Source organism: Molossus molossus, unplaced genomic scaffold (genome assembly GCF_014108415.1).
Source record: "Molossus molossus isolate mMolMol1 unplaced genomic scaffold, mMolMol1.p scaffold_m16_p_19, whole genome shotgun sequence".
Lineage (NCBI taxonomy): Eukaryota > Metazoa > Chordata > Mammalia > Chiroptera > Molossidae > Molossus > Molossus molossus.
The window spans coordinates 55,346,062-55,352,997 of record NW_023425354.1 but is presented as its reverse complement, the minus strand read 5'-3'; the positions used below and the strand labels follow the sequence as shown (position 1 = coordinate 55,352,997).

At 52.8% G+C, this 6,936-nt stretch overlaps 1 protein-coding gene across 4 annotated transcripts in view; it reads left to right on the top strand.

The window, feature by feature from the left end:
* Positions 1-2,683: 2,683 nt before the first annotated feature.
* The window catches only part of PMP22 (peripheral myelin protein 22), a 35,057-nt gene continuing 30,804 nt past the window's right edge, over positions 2,684-6,936 (top strand). Inside the window, exon 1 of one of the 4 annotated variants that reach the window (XM_036268462.1) lies at positions 2,684-2,858. The gene's annotated coding sequence lies outside the window, so the exon portion shown is untranslated. Of the gene's footprint in view, positions 2,859-4,851; positions 4,891-5,119; positions 5,426-6,936 lie in introns of those variants that run through there. The other 3 variants (XM_036268463.1, XM_036268461.1, XM_036268460.1) reach the window with 3 other exon arrangements.

Genomic DNA, 6,936 nt, shown 5'->3' with positions numbered 1-6,936 from the left:
CACGGTAGAGCGCGAACATCGTGGGGTGCGGGGTGCGGGCTCTGGCCTCTGAGGCCAGGACGCCTGGTTTGAACCCGTCATTCCTTTGTGGGGTGTCTTGAGAAAGTCACTTAATGTCGTGCAGTGCCTCAGTTTCCCCTCATAAAAAAGAGGGATATGGGGTGCCTATTTCATAAGGTTGTTGTAAGGATTATTAAATGATTGGATTCATGCAAAATGTTCAGAATGGTGGCTAGCACAGGGTAAGTAGCAAGTACCATGAGCCACCGGTTACAACCACTTGTGTCGGGGACTGAGGGATGATCTGTTGCTGACAAGCTGAAGCAGCGCACGCAGCAGGAATGCTGGGTGCGGGAATTGGCCAGTCTGAGGCGACTTGACTGGGTTTTCTCAGGACATTTGCCTAATTCTCACTTTCCCCATCTATGAGGTGGGGGAATAATAACAGTAATGGTAAGTGTGGGTTGGTAAGTATCCTATTCATTACTATGGCAAGTGGCCTAGGTGGGTGTTCTTCATGACCCTGAGGACAGACGCATGGCTCAACACAGATGCCTTGGGGGGGGTCCCCTGGAGGACCAGGAAGGCACGCCCTCGGTTGACTGTGGGGAGGCAGAGTGTGGCCTGGGTGGGTGAAGACAAGTGTGCGGGGGCCCTGTGGGTGGGGCCAATGGAGTACAGCAGTGACCAGCTCTGGTGCCTTGAAGCCTCAGGGAGCATGTCAAACAGGTCACCGCCACAGCCAGCAGGTTCTCCAGGGCTTTGCTGCAGGACATGCGGGACGAAGGGGGACACAAAGCCCGGAGAACAGGTCCTGAACATGGAGCTCATGGAAGGACTAAGAGCTCATCAGATTGGCCCTGTCTCCCCAGAAGCAAAACGCTCACCCCATCTGCCGCCCGCCCTTCTTCCTCTGAGCAGAATGACCTTCTCAGAGGTCTCCAGGCTTTGTCCTGGCCTGAAGGGCAGCAGCCTTCAGAGTCTCACTGGGGGGGGTACCCTAGGAAGGGAGTTGTGCGGGGAGGCCCAAAAACCATGCTCACAGGTCCCCCTCCATGTTAGGAGAGGATTGAGGGAGGGTTTCTCTCTCTCTCTCTCTCTCTCTCTCTCTCTCTCTCTCTCTCACACACACACACACACACACACACACACACACACACACACACCCTAAACGTACAATACCCTGATTTGCCTGGCAGAACTGTGAACTACAACTTGCAGAACACTGCTGCCCACTTGGGGACTGGGGGCCCAGCTTCAGTTTAGGCTCCACAGCAGAAGGCAGCTGCAGGCAAACCAGGAACCGTGTAACACCATATGACAATCTGGCCGGACACTGGGCTACTGTGGGGAACGTTAGACATTAACCACACCCGAGCCCCATCCCAGACCACATGGCAGCTGCTGGAAGCACAGGCCCAGAGAGGTCCTTTGCAAAGCTCTCAGGTCATTCTAAGGGGAGGTTCAGGGCTGAGTACCACTGATGGAAAAAATAAAAAATGACTTACCCAGAGGTAGAAGGCTAGCTTTTTTCATTGGGCCTGGAAATGCTGGCTGGAAGCAGAACAGGGTAGAGGGCCATTTGGACCCTGCTACCTTGCCCCAATAGACTGCACAGCCCAACAAAACAAAGTGTCTGTGGCTGAGGACTGGAGTTCCTAACTAAGAGGTGGGAGCCCTGGCCAGTGGCTCGGTGGGTTGGAGCGGCGTCCCTTCCGCGGAAAGGCTGTGGGTTGGATTCCTGGTCAGGGCGCATACCTAGTTTCAGTTTAACCCCCCGGTTCAGAGCAATGTAGGTTGGGGCATGTATGGGAGGGAGGCAACAGGTTGATGTTTCTCCCCCTCTCTCTCCTTCTCCATCTTCCTCTCCCTAAAAAGCAAACAAACAAAATCATATCCTCTGGTGAGGACTTTTTTTTACAAAGGTAGGAAATTGGCAGAATTTTAGGAAACTCATTTAATAAAACCAACTCCCCTTGTCCTGGAGTTTTCAACCAGGAAAACTTGCTCCAGATGAAGGGCTTTTACAGAGCTTGAAGGCGTGCGAGCCACAGAGCCGAAAGAATACCAGGACACTGTGCCTTCGTTTGTCCACCTCTCCTCTCTTGCTCTTCTAGTCTATCCTGACTGACAGGTTACAATGTTTTCAATAGAGGGTTTTGTTTTTGTGTTTTACTTGAATTGAATTATTTCATGAAGTTCAACATTTAATAATGATGGTGACGCAGAGACATTTGGGTCCCTGCGGTGATGCTATGATCTGTGCACTGTTTGAGCTCTTTAGAATGATGTTGATGAAAATGAAATCTGCCTGCACACATATAACACGATGGTCATAGACCCTTCATACAGTACATTTCATCTTTGCAGGATTCACTGAGAGGTGGGGGTGGGTACTGAGAACCCAGGAGATTGTTTTTCTATTACACAGGCTGGCACTTCCAGTTAGAATACCCTTGGCCTCACAGGTTTCAAGCATACCCAAAGCGTATCTCCTTGTTGATTTCAGGTTCTGCATACCCTGCCCTGCAGGGTCTCTTGGGATCACTGTGTTCTGGAAAGTGCACGAAGCTGGGCACTGTCTCTTTAAATAGTAGAGGCTGAGACGCTCTCAGGCCACCATGACATATCCCAGCATTGGACCAGCCCCTGAATAACTGGAAGGACAACCGGTCTGGCTTTCAGTGACAGGGAGCACTACCAAGGAACATCTTGGGGAGCCTGGTTTGAAGCAGCAGGGCTTGGTCTGCCAGCTGCTGGCCTCTCTGCTGCCCTGTGGGGAGGGCCTTGCCTTTGCATCTTTTGCATTTGACTGCAAAGAAAGCTGCGTGGAGGAAGGGTTTACACGGTTTGGCCTGGTGAGTTTTATTGCAAACTGTGCCTCTGGGTGGTGTGTACATATGCTTTACAGAGTGTTTGTTGTCTAATCCCCCAGCCCCTACAAGCTGCAAATAGAAAGAATAGCAGTGGCGACAGTGTTTTTGTGTTGGAATTGACTGGGGAATCAGATAATGTTTAAGCCCTAGGTTAAGCGCTGGATATATACTCTGGGTGGGGTGGCAAGAACGACCGTCTGGGGGCATCTAGAAAGCCCAGCACTTCACATTTGAAAGGACAAGCGGGTCCAGATGCTCTTTTCCTGATGGGAAACAGCTCTGCGTATACCCTAGGCTGGTGATCTTGCCTTGGTAAGCAGGTGAGAGAGAAGCTTCCACCTGTAGTTGAGTCCTGGGCCGCCCTGGGTGTGGCACAGCTCGCTGGCACTGCCCTGAGCATTTCATCCTCCACCACTGGGAGCCCAGGAGACAGGAGATGCAGTGAGGGACGGATGGGTCCACACATTCCACAGCCCACAGGGTGGCTGTGCCCTGGTATTGATTAAAACATTGGGTTCAAAAGAAAGAAAGGTATGAACTGTGTCTTAGAATATGTAGACTTTTCTAGATGTATATATTTCATTGACAAGTTTACTTGGGGGGGGAAAAAGAGAAAAAAAAATCCTGAGCTAAATATGCTAATATTTGTAAAGTGCTTAGAATAGTACTGGGTACATAGTAACCAAATAAATGTTGGTTAAATTATAAATTAAATAAAGTCTAAATGGCATAAAACAAAGCAATAACTCCTAGGGCAGACCTGACCATAAAATGACCTGGGGAGAAAACACTTCCATTTCTTTAATTAGTCATTCTATTTGCATAGGTGCTTTCAACCTGAGGGAGTTGGGAGCTATTTTAGTTAGGGCAGTCAGGCCTGTCCCTAAACCTGTCCGCAGGGTTAAATGTGATATCATGATAAAGATGGTGACCATGTACTGGGCACTGGTCCCTAATTGTGGTTCAGACAGTATGCTCACTGCTTCATATCTTTTAAAATAGGTGTTTTTAGTCCTGTTTGCAGAGAGAAAACAGAAGCTCAGTGAACTTCAGCTAATTGCCCAAATTCATGAACCCTGAGTAAGCAGAGTGATCGGGTTTCTCTGAGCCGAGAGCCACAGTGTGTAACCATTGGACCATACCACCTCTCACAGACCATGTGTAAAGTCCTGTTAAAGTGCCCACCATGTGATGGGCATTGAATACAATTTTTACTAGGATTCTTCTTTTTATCTGGTAATATATCAAATTTTAAAAGGCTATTCAAATAATTTATTTTTACTTAAAGACAAGAATGCATATACAATTAGCTACAATAAGCAGCTACTTTCAAGCAGTAAAATAATGTGGAATGATTTGAATCATTTAGAGTGATGAGGTTTTATGACAGCTCAATAGCAGGTAGATGTGTGTCCGTGTGTACTGCATTATCAGGCATCGACGTTTAACATCCACATTCAGGCTCTCTATTCATGCACCTAGGATGGCCTGCAGGAGTGTCTGTTTGAGCGCATCTTCACCACACCCGCCCAGAAGGCTTAGTCTCTCGCGTGGTAATGCTGGGCGGACCACGTTCAGGCAGCTATGAATCAGCTGATTTCCCTGGCTGCTCTTCCCCCACCTCAAATGGCCAGTTCCCCACCTCGTGGCAGGGACGCCGGCCGAGGCTGGGAGCCAAGCCAGGCAAACTTCGCCTGGAGCATACCCGGTTGTGTTCTGGTTTAGCCCAGGCTAGGAGGGGCTGGACCCCAGGACAGGCTGTCTCACAGTCGCCAGGACTCTCCCTCCGCCCCCTAACTCTCATCCAAGCAGGGCCCGCTAGATCGGTCCATTCCCATCCCAGCACGGCCTGCGTGCAGACACTGCGAGGGCGCGCGTGGTGCAGATGTGCCCAACTAAGAAGACAGGGCAGGCCGAGGACTGGGACATTTTCCAGTGCTGAAGTGTCAGCCACCCTCCCCGGACCACCGTAGGAGAGGAATCTAGCCTGGGTTTCCCAGTGAACTCAGCCTGCGTGAGTGAGCCCCCCACCCCCTCCTCAGCCCAGCGCTGGACACCCATGGGGGCGAACTCTGGCTGGCTTTTCCCACGTGGGCTGAGGGGGCGGAGAGGCCAATTATTGGTCCACACTTGGTTTCCATGAACTCTGCGGAGCGAAGGGAAGTGGAGGTGAGAAAGCTCCGCCGCCTCCTAGTTTCCAGTAAAAGTCGCAGCGGTTTTGCAGTGATCGACTTTCTCCTGAGGCATATTGAAGACCGAGTAACTGTCTCCTGCCCCCACCCTCCACTTTCTGCCCTCTCTCCTCCCTGAGTCCCGCCCTCCTGCTCACGCTGACCCAGGGACACACCCTATTGCAGCGACGCAGACAGGGCGTTGTTCCCGTTAAAGGGGAACGCCTGGAGCCTCCCTCTGGCCCCTTCGCGCTCCTAGCCCCGCTGCGCAGCTTTCTTTGCGGACGCCAGCAGCCAGCCGAGAGAACTCTCCAAGTTTGTGCCTGAGGCCACTCTGAGGATCGGGGACAGCTATCCCTTTGAGCTGTAAGTGCTTTGGTAAGGAAAGTGGAGGAGATGGAGGAGAAACGAGGGCATCTTTGGTCGATGGTGCCAGAAAGCGCGGACCGGCGCAGACTAGGGGCTGGCCAGGTCCCCGAGCTTTCTGTATCGGGCGCAGGCCCACAGACCACGATTTGTCCCGTATGGTTTCTAAGGGGCTTTTGGGGATACGGAGTGGGGTGCATATGGTCTGTAAGCCCTAAAGGGCGCGGGTGTTGGGATCGGGATGTGGAGCAGGGGCGGAGCAGTTTTCACCTCGCTGGAAAGGAGCCTACTCCGGGACTCACTGGCAAATCAGTGCCTTCGGTGGACATCCCAGGGGTACTGTAGTCTCCCACTTTCTAGCTGTATGCCTGATCATCCTCCTCTTGCCCCTCCCTGGCACTAGGAACCACTGGATTTAATTTAAACCTTCTGGGAGACATCAGAAAACCGTGCTTACTTCTTGCTGTACATTCCATCCATTTTAATGTGTTGCTTATGGAGGAGAATGAAGGGGCATGGGACTGGATACTTTAAAACCGAATTATGAAACGTCTGCCTGGCCCAAAACTCTGTCCTGAAATGGTCCCCAAAGACGCAGTGGGTCTCTCAGCTTTACATATCCTCTAACGGGTCATCCCGGTCTTCAGTAAAATGAGGGGCAGGACCGCACAACTGCGGATAGGTATCTTGCAGGCTGTTGCCCGCTGCAATTCTCCTGGGACTCAACCCTTAACCATCGCCTCCGCCTCTCCTTCCCATCGGACTTTGCTCCGCTCCATCGGATGGTTGACTTAGTTCACAAAACGCCCGTTAGGACTTAAAATTGGGAAGTTAAAATGGACTTTTTCAGAAAAGAGTACATAGTCCCAGGTCTGCTGGACCGAGTGGCATCCCTGCTCCGCGCGCTTCCGGCCCTGAGGTTGCCCCAGGGCAAATGTGCGGGGGCGCTGGCCGAGGGTGGTGGCCCCGCCCACAGGGACTGCCTGGGGAAGTGCGGTGGGCGCACAGTGCGGGGTCCTGGTCACTCTCTCCGGCCAGTCTTCCCCCCCTACACTGCCCTGCGCCTCTCTCCGGAGCCGCCAGTGTCTCTGGCTGGCTGAGCTGGGGCCTGGACGGCTCCCCGGCGCTGGCAGAACTGAGTGGAAACTTGGAGACTAACGGAATGCAGAGCGCGCCGGGATCTGGGAAACCAGCCCCTGCCCGACGCGCTCCCTCACAGCCTGCCCCTGGTGTCCCGGGCCTCTCGCAGAAATCCGGGCGCCTGGCCCCTCGCCCCCACATTCTCTCGGTCAGGGAACGTGCGCTCTCCGCTTTCCCCAAGCTGGGCTGTCCCGGGAGGCGCCCGGGGTGGGTGGAGTTGGGCTGTGGCCTCTGCTCGTCGTTCTGGAAAAAACGCCTCCTGGACTGACTTACCACATGTTTTTTTCCAAAAGCAAAAGATGTTCTGTCGTAAGGGGACCCCCGCCCCCACCCCGCCCTCACCGCCACCCCACCCCTCCGCTGGTTGCCGGGCAGGCATCCTG